The sequence below is a fragment of the Malus sylvestris genome, chromosome 17, assembly GCF_916048215.2.
Source record: "Malus sylvestris chromosome 17, drMalSylv7.2, whole genome shotgun sequence".
Classification (NCBI taxonomy): domain Eukaryota; kingdom Viridiplantae; phylum Streptophyta; class Magnoliopsida; order Rosales; family Rosaceae; genus Malus; species Malus sylvestris.
The window spans coordinates 29,580,714-29,605,725 of NC_062276.1; the positions used below are offsets into that span (position 1 = coordinate 29,580,714).

Here is a 25,012-nt window from a genome sequence, read left to right on the forward strand (position 1 = left end):
AAAGTAAGGGAACTTTAACGAAAAACTTCCAGTATTGTTCACTTTAACGAAAAACCACATTTTTACACTAAAAAGTCAATCATGATATTATTCATTTTACCTTTTATTTTGTCCTTATCGTTAAAACTCAAAGTTTTCAAATTATTTTCATTAGTTTTCCTAAAAAGGAATGCGTAGCAGACCAAATTTTTAGACAAAATTTGCAACGCATGACGTGTCACTAATAAGAAATAAGCACGTTAATCAACACTTAAGTAATAATCCAATCATCAACAATCACATCCTATAATTTACAAATTTTGGTTTAAAATTTTTGGTATCCCTAGCATTAGCCTTCAAAAAATTAATGGATGCATGTCTCATTCATTGTCTACATATATCAACTAAAGATTCGAAAATATGATTATTTTTTTAGTCCCATATTGACAAGATTAGTAAATAAGAAAAAACACCGCATGAGTTATATAAAAACACTTTAAAAGTTCAGATAGAAGGGAAACAAAACTCATTGTGACAACCGGTCCTTAATTTTACAGATTTAATAATTTTAAAAGAGTGAATTGACGAAAAAAACTATTTTAGTTATTTTTATATTATTTTATAATATTTTCTGATGAGATATTTGTGGTTGTAGGGCCCACACGCCATACTCACCCACTCACTCACTTCCAAGTGACATTCTCTTCCTTACACATCCGGACCTTCCCTTTCAACTCTCTCTCTCCTTCTGGTCTTTCGCTCGCTATTCACTTTCTCTTAATCTCTCTTAGTTATCTCTCTCCTTCGTTGATAGTAGACCACACCACCACCACCACTTGCCATTCTGGCGAACACCCACGAAACCTCCCTATCACGAACCTAACCCAGGCCGAGACCCTTTGTCTCCTCGCTGCATAGTGCCATCATTGTGCAAAAATCTGATCCGTCGAAGGTAAGGCCTGAACCTTCCTATAAAATTATAGATTGTGCCTAGGACTATGATTATGATGTTTTTGAGACGGTTTAGTAGTGTTTGGACATAGGAACCACGTCGGGGAAGAACTTCCCAGTTTTTGGTGAGCCATCTGCGAGTTGCAGGTGCTTTTCCGATCACCTTCTGACCACGGCTAGTCCTTGAATTGGTAAATCCTTGTTCTCCTATTCCTTGACTTCATTTTGACATAAAGATTACTGAAAATGGTTAAGTTTCGAACTCGATCAGAGCTTGGGAAAAATTTCCCAGTTTCCGACCTTCTTCTACATTTGGCTCTGGCGGGTGCAACTTGCGAGCCCAATCGAATCCAACCCGACTCGAGATGAAAAAACAAAAGAAATCCAGAAACTCGGATCTGGATCCGAACCTGGGATCTGGCCCGGCCCATTTCTGAAATGAGTTTGGAATATTCTCAGGAAAATTCCTTGTGTTGACTTTTTTGAAATTTTCTTGGAAACCTTCTTAGGCTAATTTCGACGCTCTGAGTTCGTTTTTTTTACACCCTTTTAGTGAAATTCCAAAGTTTTAACGTAGTTGACTGTTGGGGCATCTCGGTTGACTTTTTAAGGTTGACCGTTGATTTTTTTCATTGACTTTTTACAAAATTTGCTAGGGATCCTCCTTAGCAAATTTCAATGTCTTGATTTCAAATCCGCACTCCATTTTCCCAAATTTAATTGTCTTAGTTGAGTTTTACTAATGGATCCCAATATTATACTTAGGTGCGATTACTATCAAAGACTCCGACTTTCCCAGCTTGAATAGATGTCACATCACAAGTACCTGTGAGTGGGTCTTTTCTTTTATATAACATACACACACACACACACGCGCACACACATATATATATTTGTTAGTTTCCATTTATATATTTGATAAAGAATTTTCTATGTTACACCTAGATTAGGGTAACTTATATAAAATTATCATATTGACGGAATTCATGCAATTATACTACGTCCTACGGGATGCATAGATATGCGTATTAGTATGGATGCTTTAATAGTATTTACGGTTATGAATAGCATTGCATTGATTAGAATTATCGAATTATCGATTTACTATGGCATGATCATATTTACGTTATCTGCTCATCATGTGCTGCACTAGTGTTAGTACTCGCCCAGGCCAGGGCCAATCTTTCACGTATATGTTCACATCGCACCAGGCGCTCACTTTGGATCCATTGTAAGTGCCAATCCAGTCCTAGATTGCTATAGGTAATTAGAACTCGTATGTGATGCGCATAGCGCCAGTCTTCACGTGATTGTAGTACTAGAGAGTAAATCATTATTACAATCAGTCCTGTTTATGTCAAAATACCTCTGCATGAACTTGTGTGTCAACATATGTCGATGAGCACTCGATATGATATATTTATTTCTGTGAGATATTGTGATTGCTGGAAACTATATGCTTATTTATGAATTTTGTGAAGTTTTATATTTTTGAGGTATTGCAGGCTACGATAAGTATTTTCATACTATACATAGTATATCTATTTTGGAAACTATACTTGTTTTACGGTGAGGGGTTATTATGTTTTTGAAAAGGTTTTTACAAAGCTTTATTTTTTTAGGCCCACTCACCCTTATTTTTCGTCCTTCCAGGTATTAGTGGCAGAGCTTTCGTGTCGATGAGGATTTATGGCAAAACGTTGTTATGGGAATACTATCGACAATATAATTCATCTTTATCTTTACTATACTTTACTTATGCTCTGATATCACGTGTGAAATTGGTTCATTCTTGCTCACATGCGCACTCTTATATTTAGTCACTTTTAGGTTTAAATTTATTCACATTTTCCACATCACTACACTTTATGGCTTCGTCACTCTCCTGGTGTCGGTTAACACAGCTTGATTCGAAGTCCAGGTGGACATTCCGGGTTGGGGTGTCACTCATCATCTATCTACTTGTAAGCCTGGGGTTTTTTGGTTCTCTTCTCTCAATACAAAATAAATTAGTTTTTTCCATGTCTAAATTATTGAGTTTGGAATGTTTTTTCTAAGTATAATTTTATCGAAGTCTTACATGTGAAAACAAATAAATTTTTTTTATATGAAGTTAGGGTACATTTTTTGGGTTGCCTCGGGCCTCAAAAGTCTTAGGACCGGCCCTAGTGACTCTAGAAACCTAGGAAGAAATATCTCTCTTATTTCATCAAAACCCTAATAGCTAAGTGAGTCATGTTTATAAGAGAGCAACTTCAATCCCTTCTGTGCTCAAAGTAAGCTATCTTTTTCTCTATAGCTACTACTACATACCAGCAAGCTTATCCAGACTCTCTCTCAAGCAAAGAAAATGACGAGGTAGACAGTGAGATCATCGAGCAAGGGAGGAAACCACAACAAAAAAAAAAGAAAAAAAAAGAAAGATGATTAATGCCGATAGACTCCATGGTGGGCACAAAGTTTTGACCAGGCAAATGGCAAGAGAGCTTCAAATGAAGAAGGATGAGGTAAGGGAAGATAAAGTGGTGGAGGAAGAGGTGAAGAAAAAGGACGAGGAAGATCGAGGAAGAAAAAAAGGAGGAGGCCCAGGAAGGGTTGGAGGCCAAGGAGCCGAGTATCACTGAGTCACCTGATAAAAATGTTGATGGGGTGAATGGTGCTGCCACTACTCAAGACATGCATGTGGGACCACAACCACCGCCGGCTGCCGATACTAATGAAGATATGGCATCGGTACTTAATGTTGGAATTTTAAATCAATGGGCCCGGAGGCCCTCTCACGTGGAACCTCATTTAAAGGTTGGCTCATATAGAGTCCAGATCCTTTTGGGAGTTGAAAGTTAGAGGTCGACTCAAATGGAGTTGAGATTTGTTTTCAGTCCTTCCAGGAGGTGATGGAGTTGAAAGTCAGAGGTCGTGTCTAATGGAGTCCAGATCCTTCTGGGAGTTGAAAGTCAGAGGTTGACTCTAATGGTGTCAAGACTTGTTTTCAGTCCTTTTAGGAGGTGATGGAGTAATTGTGGGCCCTGATACCATGCTGGAATTTTAGACGACACCTATAGAGTCCCCATGTGAAATTCCATCCCCGGAACTTCACTATTTATTATGTATCTCGTAATTTAAGTTCGTATTTCATGTTTACGTCATTTTTATTACTTAATTTTAATTTCGTAAATTTTGGGAATTAAATCGAATAGTTATCGGGTTTGAATTTTTGTAATCAATCCTTATCTTTTGTTGACTTTTTGAAGGTCTAACTAGTGTTTTTAAATAGATCTCGAACCCACGAAAGCATAGGCGAAAGCCGTTTGCGAGTCCAAGTTATAACGGTATAGTTACAGACATTTGAAGTTGTGAACTAGAGATTGTGGGAATTATTTAATTCCCACATGTGGGTTGAAGGTTAAGTTTGTTTAAAAAGGGGACCAATCAGATTTTTTAAGGTAGAGAAAGGACCAATAAAGGAAGGGGACATTTTCTTCTTTTTCCCCATTTTGGTCAACCCGTGCTCTTTCACAAAACCGGCTCTAACCCGGCCGAATTCTGGCGAATCTTCACCAAATTTTAGGCCATTCTCACCCACCCACCACCCTGAAACTTGTTACACAACCTCTCATTTACCAAATTTGCTCAAAATCAAGGGTTTTTAAGGCCAATTTCGGGTAGAACTCCACTGGAGAACCCGGGGGTTCTCGATGGCGATTCGTCTTTCTGACGGGTATCACTATTCACCATCACCCTCAATCAACTTCCCTTGGACCCAGGAACAAGACCCAACTGGTGGTTGGGGCATTGGAACACCAAGGAAGCCGAATTGAAAAACACCCACCTTGGGATTTTTGTTAGGTGCGAGCCAATATGAGGGCCTTCCCAGCCAAATTGAACTCGGCCACAGGTATAAAGTTTGCTCTACTTGTTGAGACCTTCATTCTTGTATAATTTGAGAATTTTTAGAAAAAGTCGAATTTTCTGATGTGTGACATTCGATTTATGAAATGCTGTTGGTTGAGTATAGTTTCGATTAGGTCCACCACTTGAATATTCTAGCAATTGACGAGCTTACCATTGAATTGACACCAAATTTTTAGTATGCTATTGTAGATATTGTTTAAGGACCTTAGGAACTTACTAGTGAAAATCTAGTGGTTGGATCTTACGGAGCAAGTGATGTAAGATCATGGACCATACCTTTGATCGACGGTTTGATTCTCATTAAATGTCATTGTGGGAGACTTATGAGAGTTTTGGGTATGTGAATTTATCTAGAGAATCTAAATGTGGACATGTGCTTTGTTTTTGTCGGTGATAGAGCTTGATGCCTTGAATTCCATGCTAGAGTGCGTTAGTGTGGACCTCAAGTGAGTGACTTTAATATATGTGATATTGGTGATTACCCTGTTTTCGTAATTGTTATCCTATGTGGATATTACTTGGTTTTATAAATATGTTTTCTACTGAATTGTTATTTTTAATGCTTAGCCATTGATTTAAGTTTATGAAATGGGATTTGACATGTATATATTGAAATATGGTTTGATTGGCATGTTGTGATGAAATGTGAGGACTAGTGGTAGACCGTTAAACCATGGTGATGGGGATTTGTTGCTTTGATATGGTTTCATCTCCCGCTTCGTTGATTTGTTCTAAATTTAGTATTTGTGCCTTATTTCCCTTGGTTGAGCTTTTGTAAATTAGGTAACTTTTGCTTGTCTAATTTCTTTGAGCCATTGTATATATGGTTGTTGGCCTTCCGCGATTCTGTTGAGTGGTGGTCCAGAATTGTATCCAGCTTGGGTTTCATTAGTGGATTAATCCGCATTGGGGGATCGTACTATATATGGATCGTGTTTGGTTAATCCATGTTGGGCGATCCTTATGGCCATGTATGCTTAGGAGTGATCATGCTTGGTTAATCCGCATTGGGTGATCACTTCCTAACAAATGTAGGAGTGACTCTACTTGGTTAATCTGCATTGGGGGGGTCACTGCCTACTTGGTTACTTTATTAGGGGTGGCGTTGCTTGGTTAATCCGATTTGGGGGGCCACTTCCTTTTTGGTTACTTATGTAGGCTTCGACCGAACTGGGTCCATCTAGCCCTAGTTTTTAATGTACGTATGATCGATGGTTTTTGAGAATCTTGTGATTTGAATTAGAAAAACCGTTGGATGTCTGGGTGACTCCTTCGGAGTTTCCAGTGACTTGATGATGATTCCACAAAGCATGATTCTATACTGGATGCTTATAGATTGTGATCGATGGTCTGTTTTAATTGTATCACATACTTGTATTATTGTCACTCACTCGAGCTTCGTAGCTTACCCGAGTGTCTGATTTGCCCAGTGTGCTATCTCCATGATGTAGGCATTGATTTTACTTATGACAAGTCTGGGTAGATAATGAGAAGTAGCTTGGTATTTCAGTTCCATTTAGTGGTCCGAAATCTTTGCTCTTGCTCATTTTCATAAGGTTAGTCTAGAACCCTAGATTTTTATGAATGAGAATTACCCCCAATAAACCTTGTGAATATAAATTAGAATTACCATGTGAATTACTCATAATCCAAGTAGGGAATTACATAGAGTTCCTTAATTAAATTCGGGAGATTATATGTTATTTCATTAATTGATTAATATAGTTAGATATTAATATCATACATCTTGGATTTATGGAATTGATTAATTGACGTGATCGCGGAATGACGTTGGGTATGATTGAGATTATTATGATTAGATTAGTTGATCATTGTGACTTGAGAATAACATTGTGCTTCGTGGTTCTTTGATATGTTACATACTATGAGTTGCGGTGTTATGTGAAACAAAGTGATTTATATGATGGATAAATTGGAAAGCATATGTGTGAGAATGGCATACCGGCATGCATGATAAGGTGATATTTGTTGTTTGGAGTTAAGGTTGAAGTGTAGTGTGGTACTTTATGAGTTCTATTAGAAGTATTTTACAAAAAGTTATAGAGCTTGACGAATACTGAACTACGAATGACTTGATCCTTATTGAGGGTAAGTAGGCAGTCTAACGAGGAGGTTAGATGCAACCATAAAGTAAGCGAAAAATTACTTTGAAATTTGATTCTCGAGTTGTAATTTGCCATATCCCGGAGGTGGGGTATGTGAGATATACGAGTATTTGGTGACGTAACGTGTTGATCCTGGACGTATGTCGGGATCGGAACATGACACCCCAACTTGGTAATTACCATCTGTCTAATCCGTCAGGTGTGAGATTTTACCACAAAAGCTTCGTTATTAGTTAAAGTATGATAATTATATTAAAAGTCATTGTTGACTTCCCCCACCGATGTGGGATAGCCAACACTTAATTTGAGTTTGTGGGGGTGGACTCCCTGGAGAAGCAAGGAGGAAGAGGATTTGTGTTTTAACGGGGACTTTTCTAGTGGGCTTGGGAATCCCTACGGTGATTGTTTTGACAATCTATCTTTTACTTCTGTATATAATAGTGATGTTGCGGGGGACACTAGTAGAAAAACATGTTTGCGCGACAGAGCAAATTTCATCGCGCAAAGTATGTTTGCGCGACGCAAAATATAAAACGTCGTGCAAACGGCCTTTGCACGACAAAGGCTAGCTTCGTGCAAAGACTTTTTGCATGACGCAGGTGTACCTACGTCGTGCAAAGCTGTTTTGCACCATGGTGGGTGTGCAACGAAGATTCGTTGGGCTAATTTTTGCGCGACGTTTTTTTTACTTTGTGCGACGAATGTCCTGCGTCCTGCAAAGTCATTTTTGTACTAGTGGGATGATCTAGGGCAAAATAATGCATGGGACGGAAGCCTTTGGAACTTGGAGATAATTCGTCCACTAAACAGCCTATTATATGTTGTGCTGATGGTTAATTATTAATGTTTTAGAGTTATTAGCTTGCTGCAAATGTCTCTTTATTAGTCAATTACTTGTTTCAGTCATTTTCTTATTGTGATTTTTGCATCCTCCTCCTATATATGCTGCTGTTTATCGACAAGAAAATGATAATACTCGGCCAATAGGTGTAGATTTACTGATACCTAAATCATCGAATAATAAAAAAAAGCTTTGAAACATAATTAATCAACAAGATGAGGTTTCGTAAATCCTCTTTCTGTACAATTTTCCTTAAGTATTCCCGAATACATCTGGTATTCACCAACACTCAAATTTGAAAAAACCCTTACCACGAAACCAAAACTTACGTGCGTTGCAAGTTACATTTCTATACAACGTTTTGCAAGTGAGCTACGTTAATTAACGCTAAGTTAGCTATGCTCATTGCACCTACTTAATTACACATGGTCACAACATTTAATACAGACTTTGGATATCATAGATTCACCATAGTAGACCAAACCAAAATACACCATTTCAATATATAATGCGTGATGGAATGGTTTTTATTTTTATTTTTAATTTTTATGTACACGATTACTTAATATTATTCAATTTTTAAGAATTTCTCAGAATTTTGTTAGCACCAGACTTTATACAGAACTAGTTACATTTTAGACATCAAGTTTAAGTACAGAAATTTATTATTTCTGAATGTGGTTTCCATGAACTTGGAAATTGAAAATATTTCTCGTCTCCTACCGGTGGTTCCTTTAGATGATTACAGGCCAACAAGCTCATGTAAACCCATAACAATGCCGCAAAACAGGTAATTTTGGCAACCTAGTCAGCACACAGATAACTTCATCCATGCCTCCAGATACTGTAATTTCTAATTTCTAGCCATATCTTGCTTTTAGTTACCTCTTTTTACATTACTGAATTAAAGAAGCCCTAACCCCTTTAACAATAATTTGCTAGAAATGGAAGTTGTCATATAGGTCGCATTGAGTGTGATAAATAATATTCATAATCTCTTAGCTAGTAGCTACGTACATATATTGACATGACCGCGTGAAATTTAGGGTACCGTACCACTCAAAGATTTGGGCACGGTATGATAAATAAAACTAAATTATCTTATCGTGAATTGTTTCATCACTATTTCACGTGAAAAAGAATGTGTTTAGAAAACCGATGAGTGCACAATATGCATATATAAAGGTCTCATTCCTCTTAGTCTATCTCCATCCTCTTCATTTCCGCCACTGAAGATTTCTAGCAAAGGTCGCCACTTCCTAATACCAAACTTTTTCATTCCTGTTCTCACTCGTCACCTCAGATCTTTCACTGTTGGCTTGTGGTTATTTTGCCTCACAACAGCTTTACCTCGCATCTAATATTATCTCTCGCAACAATACCAAACTGTGTCTTAGTCTGACGGCCGGTCTCACCTCATGCCCTTCACATCTTGAAAAGCTTACTCTTTGAAAGTCACTTATCTCTGAAATCTTTCACCCTTGATCTGTGGTCGGATTTAGTTTGTTGCTCGTGATATTTGTAGGTAAGATGAATGTTTTATGAAACTTTTTTTCTTATTACAATTAAGTAGATTTTCTTAATAGTACTGACATCCTCAAATTATTATTGTTTATGGCAAAAAAGGTCAAGAATCCAAAAATGAAACAAAGAACCAAGCTCAACGCGAGACCAACATAATAAATTTCGTACCTAGCTAATTTTATCAAATTTATGAATATGATGTGGAACATATATCTCATAGCGGATATTCATTATGTGTCCATAACGGAAAGGATGGCCATGTTTCACCCTCTAAATACATTAATTGGGCTACTGTATCTACTTATAGTTTATTTATATGTTTATTTTTGTTTTCGTTACAGAAAATTCCAGTAAGACCTTTTGATTATCGGGATGAAGCTGTATTTCAAATGATATGCATATTAAGAATGTTGGCATTCATCTTCTATCGAATCGATGATTTACCAGAATACTTGATCGTATGGTATGACCAAGATATCTCATCAAGTTATATGTGTATTTTATTGGTCTGCGAATAAATACTTTGATTATGCATGATCAGGCAGCTCATGAAGGCGAATGGCAAGAGAGCTTCAAGCAAGGCCGGAAACAAAAATAGCTCAGAAAGAAGGATGATGATGAATGCCGATGGTTTCCATGGTGGCCATGGAGTTTTGACAAGGCGAGTCGTGTATATAAGAGAGCAATCACTTTCACTCCCTTTTGTGCTCAAAGAAGCTCAAATTAAGCCATCTTCTTCTCTCTATAGCTGCTACTACATACCCGGCAAGCTCATCCAGACTCTCTCTCTCAAACAAAGAAAATGAAGAAGCAAACAGTCAGCTCATCAAGCAAGGGTGGAAAACAAAAACAAAAAAAAAGCTCAGAAAGAAGGATGATGATGAATGATGACGGATTCCATAGTGGCCATGGACTTTTTACAAGGCGAGTGGCAAGAGAGCTTCAAATGAAGGAGGAGGAGGTAAAGGAAGATAAGGTGGAGGAGGAAAGAAAAAGGACGAGGAAAGGAAGAGAAGGAAGAGGCCCACGAGGGGGTGGAGGCCAAGGAGCCGAGTTTTACTGAGTCACCTGATCAAACTGTTGATGGGGTGAATGCTGGTGCTGCTCAAGATGTGCCTGCTGGACCCCTGCCATCGGCCCTGCTGCCGATAGTAATGAAGTAGATATGGAAACGGTACTTGGATTGGGTCAGCGGGGGTTGACTCCCTGGAGAAGCAAGGAGGAGCAGGATTTGTGGTTTGGCGGGAAATTTCAAGTGGGCTTAGAAAGTTCTGCCTAGGTGGTTTAAATAATCTTCTCTCTTCCTCCTAATTGTTATTTGTCTTTAGATTAAATGTTTAAATTTTAATATGGTATCAGAGTAGGCTATACTTAAGTTTAACAATTATATATGTAAATCGTCATTTCGTAAATACTAATCCTTACCATTGTTTCTTTCCACGTTTGTGCATATCATTCCAAGAATGAGAACTAATTATGTCTCTGAAAATGACTAGAGAAACTGTGCCAAGATACTTTAATCAACCAGACTTTCAGTAGCAGCCCATTACCCTATTAGTCTTTAGTTTACAAAAATTTGCATTAACAGCTTGACAAGAACCATAACCATGTGGGATTAAGTAATATGGAAGACAGTACAGTGGTATACTACCATAGAAGATATGTTTTATTAATTGAAAAAACTTGTAACTTTGTGCTTCAAGCAAACCATGCATATACAATTGGTGAATTACCCTGATGGATAAGACTTGGGAGACAACCCATTGCTTATCGGGTTCAAACTCACCCATCTTCATAGTGTTGGAACTTGTGAGGGACTTTGTCCCACATCGCCCATACACCTTTTCTATTTTCCCTTTATAAGTGAGTTCACACAATTATTGATTGAAATGAATTGGGCTAAAGTCATGGACTTTGGGCTTTGGACTTGGAAGGCTTAGATGGATGAAAAACACAAGTACGATATTTACGTTTTTTATTTTAGGATTCAGTTTTTCCGAAAGGATAATATTGTTTACAAAAACAGTTACATCTTTTCTGCAGGATAAGAAGGAACAGCCATAACTATTCAAAAACGCCATTATATATATGGTTGTGATATCAGAAATGTATATGCAATTCCATCGCTCTCTCTTTAATCTTTCATAGAGAAACACATAATAAATTCGCCAAGAATCCAAGTTCGAGTGCAAGAACTTGGGTTAGATAGTTGTATCCTGTAAGATAGACGTCCGTTGAACTTTATTTTAGGATTCAGTTTTTTTGAAAGGATAAGACTGTTTACAAAAACAGTTACATCTTTTCTGAAGGATAAGAAGGAACAGCCATAACTGTTCAAAAACGCCATTATATATATGGTTGTGATATCAGAAACGTATATGCAATTCCATCGCTCTCTCTTTAATCTTTCATAGAGAAACACAAAATAAATTCACCAAGAATCCAAGTTTGAGTGCAAGAACTTGGGTTAGATAGTTGTATCCTGTAAGATAGACGTCCGTTGAAGTACTGCACTGGTGTAGGGATGAATTTCTGTCTTAGGAGATTGCTACTGCAAGCCTTTATCTTCCATAAACAAGTCAGTGATTTTATATGCAATTTTATTAATTGTTCATATTCTGGTATATTATATCTATAGTGAAATTGTAACTCGAAATAAACTGTGCAAATTATTATATATTGTATAATTGACATTTGATTGGTTCTAATAATCTAAGACAGAAATTTTATTCCATGGATCAATCAAATGTTGGTGTCATCAAGCCATACGTTGAGAAACCTGAGAAATTCAAGGGAGTTGATTTTAAACGTTGGCAACAGAAGATGTTGTTCTACTTGACAACTTTGAACTTGAGTCACGTCATTACTCCTGAGGCTCCTGAAGCACCAGAATAAGGAGATATTCCTGCCGAAATTCTGCAGGCTATATAAGCTTGGACTCACAATGAATTTATATGCAGGAACTACATTCTGAATGTTTTAGATGACTATCTGTATGATGTTTATTCATCATATAAGATGACTAAAGATCTGTGGGAGTCTCTGGACAAAAAATATAAGTCTGAAGTGGCTAGTTTCAAGAAGTTTGTGATAAGAAAATTTTTGAATTACAAGATGAGTGACACCAAGTCTGTTGTTAAGCAAGTTGAAGAACTCTAGGTGATTGCTCATGAGTTAGATGAAGAGAATCTTGGTCTGAAAGAAGGCTTTATGGTTGGCTCTATTATAGAGAAGGGGGTGTGATATCCACACACCCCATTTTACTTCTCACACACACCCCATTTTACTTCTCACACACCTTTATAATTTTCGACCTTCGGATCAGATGAATTGAAAAAGATTAACGAACAGAAATTAACAAGGGGTGTGTGAGAAGTAATTTGAGGTGTGTGGATAGCACACCCCATAGAGAAACTGCATTCGAATTGGAAAGATTTTAAGATTTATCTGAACCATCTAACTGAAGACATGAGCATGGATCATTGATTCTCAAACTGCGTGTGGAAGAAGATCATCGCAAAAATGAGAAGTATGATGCCTTATCGCTGGAGACAAAAGCCAATATTATGGAAAGAAGAGACTCACATAAGGCAAAACACCATTAAAAAAAAAACAAAGGCAAGGATGTTGCAAAGAAATCACTGACTGTTGCGAAAAGGAAAACCTTCAAGAAAATCGAAGGAGGTTGTTGGGTTTTTGGACAGATAGGTCATAGGGCAAAGGATTGCCATCACAGGAAGGATCAGAATACTGAGAATTCCAATCAAGCAAACATTGCAGAAGACAAGTTTGTTGCTTTTGTATCTGAGGTCAATTTATTGACTAATTCAAATGATTGGTGGGTTGATACAGGAGCAACAAGGCATGTTTGTGATGATTAGAATTTATTTGTTTCTTACCAATCAATTGATGGTGGAGAAAATCTGTACATGGGAAATGCAATTGCATTTGCCATTGTAGGGAAGGGAAAAGTGACGCTCAAACTCACTTTTGGAAAAGAGCTTTCACTCACCAATGTTTTGCATGTTCCTGATATTCGCAAGAATATGATTTTTGGATCGCTTCTGAGTAACAAAGGTTTCAAATTAGTCTTTGAATCTGATAAGTTTGTAATCACCAAGGGTAGGGTGTATGTGGAAAAGGGCTACATGGCTAAGGGGCTCTTTAAATTGAATGTATTTTCTGCTGATGTTATTATTAATAATAACAAGACTATTGCTTTTTTTGCTTACTTGATTGAGTCCTCTACATTATGGCATGCAAGTTTAGGACATGTTAATTTTCGTTCTCTTCAAATAATGGTTAACTTAGGTCTATTGCCCAAATGTTCCATGAACAAAGTATCTAAATGTGAGATATGCACAAAATCAAAATATGCAAGACATTCATATAAATCAATGGAAAAATCCAATGAAGTACTGGGTTTAATCCATAGTGATCTTTGTGATTTCAAGTCCACACCAACTCGTGGAGGAAAGAACTATTGTATTTCTTTCATTTATGATTGCAACAAGTACTGTTATGTCTATTTGATTCATAGTAAAGATGAAGCTTTAAACATGTTTAAAACATTTAAAGCCGAAGTCAAAAATCAACTAGACAAAAGAATAAAAGTCTTAAGGTCGGATAGAGGTGGTGAATATGAATATAATGACTTTGCAGAATTTTGTTCGAAACATGGAATACTACATCAAACGACAGCACCATATACTCCTCAACAAAACGGAGTGGCTAAATGAAAAAATTGAACATTGAAAGATATGATTAATTCCATGTTAAACAATTCTGGTACACCACATAATTTATGGGGTGAGGCACTCCTTGCTGCTAACACAATATTGAATTGAATTCCACATAAGAAGACTAATCAATCTCCTTATGTGTTGATGCACAAAATCAGTGAGGACTTTGGTACAACAGAAATCCGACCGTGAATCTACAAGAAACTAAATAACACAAGATGTATCGTGGTTCACCCCAATGTTTGGGCTACGTCCACACTGATGTTAATATATTTCTGGAGGCCAAAGGCCTATTTTGATGGATCTCTCTCTAGCCTCAACCTTCGCCTCAAATTGGCTCCCTCCGTGAAGAGAGTGAGGAGTCCCTTTTATAGAATAAGAGCTCATCACTTATTACATATTTGCCCCTTCACTTATTGCATAATTACATTTGAGTCCCCCGAGTATTTATATGAGGTCTAAATACGGAGGCCATAAATATGGTATAAACAGTAGTCCCCCAAGTCTTCAGTCAAGAGAGTCTTTTGGCTTGAGACTTGAAATCCAGTCCATGTGTGGGCCGAAGTAACTAGAGGTCGTCTAGAACTGGTACTTGACATGTGGCGATGCTTAACGTGAAGTGATGGAGGTGAGGCTGTTCGGCTAGAGGTGAGGGAGTCCCTTTTATAGAATAAGGGCTCGCTCCTCAATACATGAATAATGGGCTAGAGGTGATGCTCGCGGTAAGGTGGTTGCTTAGTAGGCAGCGAAGCTCTCTAATGAAGGTGAGGGAGTCCCTTTTATAGAAGAAGGGTTCTATCCTCAATACATGAATAATGGGCTAAGTCCCCCAAATGCTTTCATGAGGCCCAAATGCAGAGGCCCAATGTATGGTACTAGAGGTGATGCTTGTGGCAATGCGGTTCCTCGGCTGGCGGCGGTGAAGGTGAATGAGTCCCTTTTATAGAATAAGGGTTCTCTCCTCAATACATGAATAATGGGCTAAGTCCCCCAAATGCTTTCATGAGGCCCAAATGCAGAGGCCCAATGTGTGGTACTAAAGGTGATGCTTGTGGCGAGGTGGTTGCTCGGCTGGCGGCGGTGAAGGTGAGGGAGTCCCTTTTATAAAACAAAGGCTCGCTCCTCAATACATAAATAGTGGGTGGTGCTATCTCTAATGAAAGTGAGGGAGTCCCTTTTATAGAATAAGGGCTCTCAATACATAAATAATGGGCTAAGTCCCTCAAGTATTTTTCTTGAGGCCCAATATATGGTACATAATGTAGTTCCCAAAGTTTTCAGTCAAGAGAGTCTTTTGGCTGGAGACTTGAAATTTGATCCATGTATGGGCCGAAGTGGCGGTTTGTTTGGCTGGAGGCGGTATTTGTATACCATGCACTGAAGCTTTGTAGGTGAAGCTTTGTAATTGAAGCTTTGTAATTGTAGCTTTTGAAGCTTTGTAATTGTAGCCCTGAAGCTTTTGTGATTGTAGCCATGAGGCTTTGTAATTGTAGCCCTGAGGCTTTGTAATTGTAGCTCTGAAGCTTTGTAATTAAAGCCCTGAAGCTTTGTTTGACATGAGTGATGCTCATGAATGTTGACATGAGTGATGCTCATGGATGTCGACATGAATGATGCTCGTGAATGTTTATGTATGATTGTCATGAGTGATGCCCATGAATGTTTATGTATGATTATCATGAGTGATGCCCATGATTTTGGAGTACGGGTTGTACCTTTTGATCACCTAGTTGGTGATAACAGCGGCAGACTGCCGAATAATTTTTTGGAGTACTGGATGTACTTTTGATCACCTGGTTGGTGATAATGGCGGCGAGTTTGCCGAATAATTTTGGGGTATTAGTGAGCCCTCTTTTTGTTTTTGTTTTGTTTTTTTTTTTTTACTGGGTACAATACCGGAGATACAGATGGTGATAACAGTACATATACCAGCAAAAATTCAAAATAATGTCTGCGGTGCCCGCGTGTGCATGCATCCCCTCTTTCTCCACTTTTCTCTTCTTTTGGTGAGTGTTCAACGTGAGCGTCAGTCCCCCACTTTCTCCATTTTCTCTTTTGCTCTGTTTTCCACCTTCCTGACCCATTTGCATGTTATTATCCTGGTGCCCATCTTTTCTGCTTTCTCTTTTGCTTTTATCATTGAATCATGTTGCAAAGCTGTAATGGCCAGGCCACCATTTTCTTTGCTGATTATTCCTTTCTCCATCTTTTCAGCTTTCTGTCCACCGACTGTTTGAATGGCTATGCTTTCTGGAAGACAAGCCATCCAGCTACTGTGAGGATTGAGATAGAGGCAGCGAAAAATAGGGCCACGGTTACAGAGGAAAATGAGAGAGATGCGAGACTTGTTGCCACTTCATTGCAAAACGATATCTCTCCAGCAGCGCCATTTCTTGGTGAGCACAGATAAATTAGAGCTCCCCTGGATCCAGCTCTCCTCGTTCCACGTACTCTGCCCCTCTGATTGCAGAGAGGTGCGTGATCCAAAACCCCATCCGCAGGCCTGATGTGTTATTGGATTTCAGGATATAAACGATTTGTGGGTCTTGTGGTTCTGCTGCAAAGTAAGCAATCCAAGATCCTAAACCAAAGATGTCGGACACGTGGGTAGACCCTAATGGTGTAAGCTCTTGATTCGGAGAAGAGTTCATCCATGGTCTCCACGAAGGGGTTTAGGCTTCTGATTTGAGACACGTAGAGAGTGAGAGGCACGGCAGAGAAGGCCAGTGTGAAGAACACCTGTAATACCATCATCTACCTATCTATCAATTCAAATCAAAACCCACAAAAATATGATCTCAAAGATTGGATTTTGATTAAAACCCAATTCAGTTTTGAAGATTGTGATGCAGAAGAGAAGAGGGTTTTGGAGAGAATATTTCTCGAAATTGGAAGAAGAAGCTGGAGAGTGGGTGGAGAGAGAGAGAAGCTCCGGTGGTCGGCAGAGCTTCCAACGTGAAATCTCCATCTTCTCCTTCAATTCTCAAACTGTTGCCCCATCATTTACAGAGAAAGAATATCGAACACCCGTCTCGAAGGCTTTCGTTCTTCATGGTGTTCCTTAGCTTGCAGTTGGACAAGTTTCTTTCACTTTGAAATGGGTTCTGGTTGAAAAAGTGCAGCCTTTTCACGGTAGACACAAACATGTGCCATGGGACATCCCCAACAAGCATCATATCTCATTCCTGATCATCTCCTGCATCACATCCAGGAACTCCGAGTTGAAAAAACTGTTGATCATGCCCCGCCACCAAGCTTGTGAACGCCACCCAGAACGTCATGGAATAGATGTTTGCGGTGGAGAGCTGGAGCGCGGATCTTGGAGAGGAGATGGTGTGGAGAAGATGGCGAGGAGCACAGGTGTGGGGTTCGTGGTGGCGAATCTGAGAAAGGACGGAGATGATGGTCCTTGTTAGTGGGCTCCGGGAGGTGGGTGCGGGCCTGGGTATATGTCTGGGCTCGCAGCTGCTGAAGCCTGAATCTTTTGGTTTGGATCTGCTAAGGCGTGATGGGAAGTTGGAGAGGTGTCAGATCCGGATCATCGGGCGAGTTGGGCCGGGTTAACGAGTCAGCAGGCTCGGAGGTGGAGGGAACGTCTAAGAGAGACGGAGGTAGAAGCTGAGACCGTGCAGCAGAAAGATGAAGAGATGAGAGAAGCTGACGTTAAACTGGGTTTTCCTTCTAACCCATTTCTGGGTTTCTAGAGAGATGAAGAAATGGGATTGGCTTTTCTCTTTTTTTTTTTTGTATCTCAGAGAGATAGAGAGAGTGATCTGATGGAGAGTTGTGATTTTTGTTGGGAAAACGGGAGAGTGTCGGTGCACTCACAGAGAGACGCAGAGATCTGATGAAAATGAGATGATGGTTTGATGGGTTTTTTCTGGGTTCTTTTTGCAGATACACGGGGAAGATTGTGAAGGTTTCACGGTGGTGTGATGAAATATTGAAAGAGAACCGACGTAACTTTTCGTGTCGATTCCCACAGACGGCGCCAAATGTTGATGCACAAAATCAGTGAGGACTTTGGTACAACAGAAATCCGACCGTGAATCTACAAGAAACTAAATAACACAAGATGTATCGTGGTTCACCCCAATGTTTGGGCTACGTCCACACTGATGTTAATATATTTCTGGAGGCCAAAGGCCTATTTTGATGGATCTCTCTCTAGCCTCAACCTTCGCCTCAAATTGGCTCCCTCCGTGAAGAGAGTGATGAGTCCCTTTTATAGAATAAGGGCTCCTCACTTATTACATATTTGCCCCTTCACTTATTGCATAATTACATAAGTTACCTACATATAAAACTTTGAAAGTGTGGGGTTGTCTTGCGAAAGTTCAAGTGCCTCTTCCGAAGAGACAAAAGCTTGGACCAAAAATGGTGGATTTTATATTTATTGGTCACGCCAATAGTAGTTCAACATACAGATTTTTGGTTCATAAATCTGAAATTGCAGACATTCATGTATATAAAATACTTGAATCTGCAGAAGCCGAGTTCTTTGAGGAAAATTTTCCTTATAAAGATAGGTCATATGTTTTGAATAAAAGAGTACATGATGATACTACGAAAAATAATGACGATAATCATGCTTCAACTTTTAGAGTCTAAAGTCAAGATTTGGAACCACGGAAGAGTAAAAGAGAAAAATTTACAAAAGCTTTTGATCCTGATTTCCTCACTTATTTAACCAAAGAAGAGCCTCAAAGTTATAACATTGCATTAGAATCCTCAGAAGCACCTTATTAGAAAGAAGTTATTCAAAGTGAAATGGAATCCATCATGCAAAATAATACATGGGAATTGGTTAATTTACCTCGGGAAATAAACCAATAGGACACAAATGGATTTTCAAGAAGAAATTGAGACTGGATGGTACCATAAACAAGTATAAAGCTCGTCTAGTTGCCAAAGGGTATCGTCAAAAAGAAGAACTTGACTACTTTGACACTTATTCACCAGTAGTTAGAATAACATCTATAAGGTTGTTAATAGCTTTATCGTCTGTTTACAATCTTGAGATATATCAAATGGATGTCAAGACTGCATTTTCAAATGGTGAATTAGACGAGGAAATATATATGGAACAACTTGAAGGTTTCATTGTCAAAGGTCAAGAAAAGAAAGTTTGCAAATTGATTAAGTCATTATATGGACTTAAACAAGCTCCTAAGCAATGGCATGAAAAATTCAATCATAATATGATCACAAATGGATTTATAATCAATGAAAGTGATAAATGCATTTATATTCTGCAAACGAAAAATGCTTGTGTAATTGTATGTGTATATGTTGATGACATGCTTATAATGGGAACAAACAAGGATGTGATTAACATGCTAAATTCTAGCTTTGATATGAAAGATATGGGACTAGCTAATGTAATTCTTGGAGTTTGAATTCTAAGGAATTCAGATGGATATGTTCTAACTCAATCACATTATGTTGAAAAGGTTCTAAAAAGGTTTGAACATTATGATTGTAAACCTGTAGTAACTCCATTTGATCCAATTCATAAACTTACTAATAACAAAGAAGATAGTGTATCTCAATTGGAGTATACCCAAGTTATAGGTTGCTTGATGTACATTATGAATTGTACAAGACCTAATCTCGCTTATTCAATAAGCCGATTAACCAAGTATTCAAGTAATTCGATCATTGGAATCCTTTAATAAGGGTATTAAGATACTTAAAGCATACAATGCACTATGGTTTGCATTACACTCAATATTCCCCAGTATTAGAAGGATATAGTGATGCCAATTGGATTTCAGGGAGCACAGACAGTAAATCCACAAGTGGATATGTATTTACACTTGGTGGAGCAGCTATGTAAATAGGGTCAAAATCATATGAAATACTTGCAAGAATACAAGGATGTTGTAGTATAGATGCTCATGCAGGGTCGTTCTCCTCAAGGATTATTTTAATAATTTATGTAAAAAAATTCCTAATTAACTACTTAAAACTAAAAATTGAGAAAGGTGATTTTGAATTTGGGTAATATTAAAAACAAATTTTAATTGAAAACAAATAATAAATTTGTCCAAAACTAATACAATAAAAGAAAAGAGTTTTAAATACCAATTTAATAAATCACTAGGGTTCCACCATTACCTAGCAATCCTATGTATTTTTACCATTACTTATGATCTACACATACCACTTTGAAGGTTAGGTTTTCCTAATTTATATTCTACTTGGAACCTCCAACATAGAACGTATATCTAACATGCAATCCGTCCGGACATTAGGATCAAATATGAACATGAAAGACTCATTATGTTTTATGAAAACCCTTTGAAAAACCATGCAACCCTTAAGACGTGGTGTTGATCCTAAGTGAAATTACAATTATTAACCACAAGAAGCCAGCGTCAATTTCAGGGAACCTTCCGACCAAAATTGCGTCAAATTACTTTTCTAAATATCCTAATGGTGGTCAATCATCAAGACAAATAGATAGTTTTAACACAGTCATTAATAATTCAAAACCTACATGCAATCAATTATAAGCAATTAAATAAAAATTACATATTCATACTAAGGCTCAAGGATTCGCCCTAACAAAACATATTAGTTACGCATATTTATTATTAAAATCATAGAAAATATTATTATAAAGAAAATGATTGAAAGCACCTTAAAGTAGAAAATCTTCAAGAACCATGACAATTCTCTGTCTCCAGGATTGCATAAAAGAAAGCGTATAACCCAAACTAGGGCCGGCCATACCTTTTTAAAACCCATCTAAAAGGCAGCTCACAATCCCTAAAAACCAGGTCCTTTATTCCAACTAGGAGACTAAGAATAATAATAAAATATCTTAGAAAATAAAGTCCTAATTAAGTTAGGAGAATCTGCCAAGTACTTGTCCAGCTACGTTTTAGCCTCAAACACCCTCCAAAACCGGCCCATGATAGCTTGTTTTGAAGATCGGAATATTTTGAACACATCTCCAGAAGGCCACGAACCTATCCGAGATCATCTTAGACTCCAAAAATGCAATTCGAACCCAAAAAGTCATATTCCAGCACCGCGCACTGCTCCTTTATTCTATCGCCATAAAATCACTGCTTGGTAGAAAAATATGATATTTTGATACGATCAAGCCAAGTGACTTACAAGCGTCCTCCAACTAGAATTACTCCAAAATTCATCCATTTGACCATGTTTTGCTCTAGAGGAAGTCGAAAGTCCTATATTGAAAATACAATTCAAAGTATCAAAATTCTTCCAAAATATTAACCAAAATATACTAAGAATGGGGTTAAATATGTAATATAAAATCTACTCATCACTTAGGCAGCCCAAAGTTTTTATGAGGAAAATTGGTTGCTGAAACAAGTGGAAAGACTGACGAGGAGAATACCATTCTTAGTACTGGTTTGGTATTGAGATGCTTTTATAAAAAGTGGATATAAAAAAAAGTTGCGCTCAAAGAGGTGTTTGGTAAACACTTAAAAACAACTTATTTTCACAGTTTTGGGTGAAAAAAAGGCTGAAAACGTGAAGCAGCAAAAATGAGTTTATTCTCACAGCACAACATAAGCAGTTTTTTTTTTTTTTTTTAAGCATAGCAATACCAAACCAACTCCGCCGTGTAAGTTTATCTTACATTGCCGGTCCCAAGCCCGGATAAAGGAGGAGGGGGAGGGCGTCAGGTAGTCGACAGCCGGCACTCCATGATCACGTCGAATCCTTATGAAAATGAATCCAGAACGAAATCGCGCTAAAGCTAGGGCGTCACCCGTAAGTGGCGCGCTGTGTGGCCCGAGCACAGTGATAAATGAGCAAGGGTCGCTGTATCTCCATCGGCACCCGGATGCAGTGTTAAATGAGCAAGGGGGCTATAGAAACTTCTTTTCGAACGACTCCACTCAAAGTTGTTTGGGAGCATATGCTCCTATCAACTTTACACGGGACACACAAAAGAAGTACTTTGATCCTATTAGACGGGGAAGGGTGAAGAAGTTAGGACAGAAGGGTAGAGTTCAAGAGAGCAAAATGCGTTTAGGAACGTGGAATATAGGAACTTTGACGGGAAAATCTATGGAAGTAGTAGAAGTTATGGTGAGGAGAAGGATAAATATTATGTGCCTACAAGAAACTAAGTGGGTTGGGCGTAAGGCAAAGGATCTAGAAAACTCAGGGTTTAAACTATGGTATTCGGGCACAAATAGAACGAGAAACGGTGTTGGCATCATCGTGGACAAGACCTTGACACAAGATGTTGTAGATGTCAAGAGGGTAGGAGATAGAATCATGGCAATCAAGATTGTAATAGGACAAGAACTTATCAATGTGATTAGTGCGTACGCACCTCAAGTAGGGTTGGATACGAGTTCGAAGGAGAAATTTTGGGAAGACCTTGGAGACTTGGTGCAATGAATTGCTCAGACGGAGAAGTTAATTATAGGAGGAGATTTAAATGGACACGTGGGCAGGGAGACAGGCAACTATGGAGGTTTTCATGGTGGCCATGGTTTTGGGGAGAGAAACGAGGATGGGGAAGCTATCTTGGATTTTGCATTGGCATAAGATCTCTTCTTAGCCAACATCTTCTTTAAGAAGAGAGAAGAACATGTGATCACCTACAAGAGTGGGTCGTCAAAAACACAAATAGATTTTCTTCTAATGAGGAAAGGGGATCGTATAACTTGTAAGGATTGCAAAGTTATACCAGGAGAGAGCGTGGCTAATCAACATCGCTTGTTGGTGATGGATGTACATATCAAACGAGTGAGAAAAAAGAACAAGACTTGGAAGTGCCCAAGGACTAGATGGTGGAATCTAAAAGAAGAAAAACAAGCCATTTTCAAAGAGAAAGTAATCACCCAGTGTGTGTGGGATAGAGAGGGGGAAGCTAACCAAATGTGGGATTCCATGGCTAGTTGTATCCGAAAAGTAGCAAAAGAGGTATTAGGAGAGTCCAAGGGCTTTGCCCCACACCAAAAGGAATCTTGGTGGTGGAATGAGGAGGTACAAACAAAGGTGAAGGCTAAGAAGGAATGTTGTAAAGCCTTATACAAGGATAGGACCGATGAAAATGGTGAAAGGTATAGAAAAGCGAAGCAAGAGGCGAAGAAAGCTGTGAGAGAAGCTAAGTTAGCGGCTTATGACGATATGTATAAGCGACTAGATACCAAAGAAGGAGAGTTGGATATCTATAAACTAGCTAGAGCAAGGGAAAAGAAGACAAGGGACCTAAACCAAGTGAGGTGCATCAAGGATGAGGATGGAAATGTTCTTGCTACAGAGAACGCGGTTAAAGACAGATGGAAAGGTTATTTTCATAATCTTTTCAATGAAGGACATGAAAGGAGTGCTTCTTTAGGGGAGTTGAGTAACTCAGAAGAGTGTCGAAACTACTCTTTTTATCGTAGAATCCGGAAGGAAGAAATGGTTGTAGCTTTGAAGAAGATGAAGCATAGAAAAGCAGTAGGCCCAGACGATATACCAATCGAAGTGTGGAAAGTTTTGGGAGAGACAGGTATAACATGGCTCACTGACCTTTTCAATAGGATTTTGAAAACGAAGAAGATGCCAAATGAGTGGCGAACGAGCACTTTGGTGCCTATCTACAAGAATAAGGGCGATGTACAAAATTGCATGAACTATAGGGGTATTAAGCTAATGAGTCATACAATGAAGCTCTGGGAGAGAGTCATTGAGCATAGATTGAGGCAAGAGACACGGGTTTCGGACAACCAATTCGGGTTCATGCCAGGGCGCTCAACCATGGAGGCAAGCTATCTCTTACGAAGATTGATGGAAAGATATAGAGATGGGAAAAAGGATTTACACATGGTCTTTATAGATTTGGAAAAAGCGTATGATAGGGTCCCAAGAGACATTCTTTGGAGGATTTTAGAGAAGAAAGGAGTACGAGTAGCATATATCCAAGCTATACAGGATATGTATGAAGGAGCAAAGACTGCCGTAAGAACTCATGAAGGACAAACCGAAAGCTTCCCCATAATTGTAGGATTACATCAAGGCTCATCCTTAAGTCCTTACCTTTTTGCGTTGGTAATGGATGAGTTAACAGGACATATTCAAGATGATATTCCTTGGTGTATGCTTTTCGCAGACGATATAGTGTTGATAGATGAAACTCAGGAAGGGGTAAATGCAAAGCTTAACCTTTGGAGAGAAGTGTTGGAATCTAAAGGTCTTCGCCTAAGTCGATCAAAGACAGAATATATGGAGTGCAAGTTCAGTGCAAATGGAGGCCAAAACGAGTTAGGGGTGAGGATCGGAGATCAAGAAATACCAAAGAGCGACCGTTTTCGTTACCTAGGATCTATCTTGCAAAAGAACGGAGAATTAGATGGAGATCTCAACCATAGAATACAAGCTGGATGGATGAAGTGGAAGAGTGCATCCGGCGTGTTGTGTGACCGCCGTATGCCACTGAAGCTCAAGGGAAAATTTTATAGGACGGCAATAAGGCCGGCGATACTGTATGGCACAGAATGTTGGGCGGTGAAGCATCAACACGTACACAAAATGGGTGTAGCGGAGATGAGGATGCTTCGTTGGATGTGTGGGCACACGAGAAAAGATAAGATTAGGAATGAGGATATCCGGGGTAAAGTAGGAGTAGCCGAAATTGAAGGAAAGATGAGAGAAAATCGGTTACGGTGGTTTGGACATGTACAAAGAAGGCCTACTGACGCTCCGATTAGAAGATGCGACTATGGGACAGAGGTTCAGGGCCGAAGGGGTAGAGGAAGACCTAGGAAAACTTTGGAAGAGACCCTAAGAAAAGACTTAGAGTACTTGGATCTAACGGAGGACATGACACAGGACAGAACACAATGGCGTTCTAAGATTCATATAGCCGATCCCACTCAGTGACTTGGATTTTCCAAGTCTCCAACCGAGAAGTTTTCCTCACTCGGGAAATTAAGGGAACACTACCTCAACCT

General features: G+C 38.8%; 1 long non-coding RNA gene across 4 annotated transcripts; it reads left to right on the forward strand.

Annotated features, from left to right (window-relative positions):
• Window positions 1-701: 701 nt before the first annotated feature.
• LOC126610869 (uncharacterized) lies at window positions 702-10,756 on the forward strand. 4 transcript variants are annotated; one of them, XR_007618628.1, is made up of 5 exons: window positions 702-931; window positions 1,010-1,121; window positions 1,696-1,758; window positions 9,675-9,796; window positions 9,875-10,756. It is a non-coding gene; the product is annotated as an uncharacterized LOC126610869 (long non-coding RNA). The 4 variants fall into 4 exon arrangements; XR_007618631.1 differs by having other exon boundaries at window positions 9,879-10,756; XR_007618629.1 differs by having other exon boundaries at window positions 1,023-1,121.
• The last annotated feature ends 14,256 nt before the right edge of the window (window positions 10,757-25,012 follow it).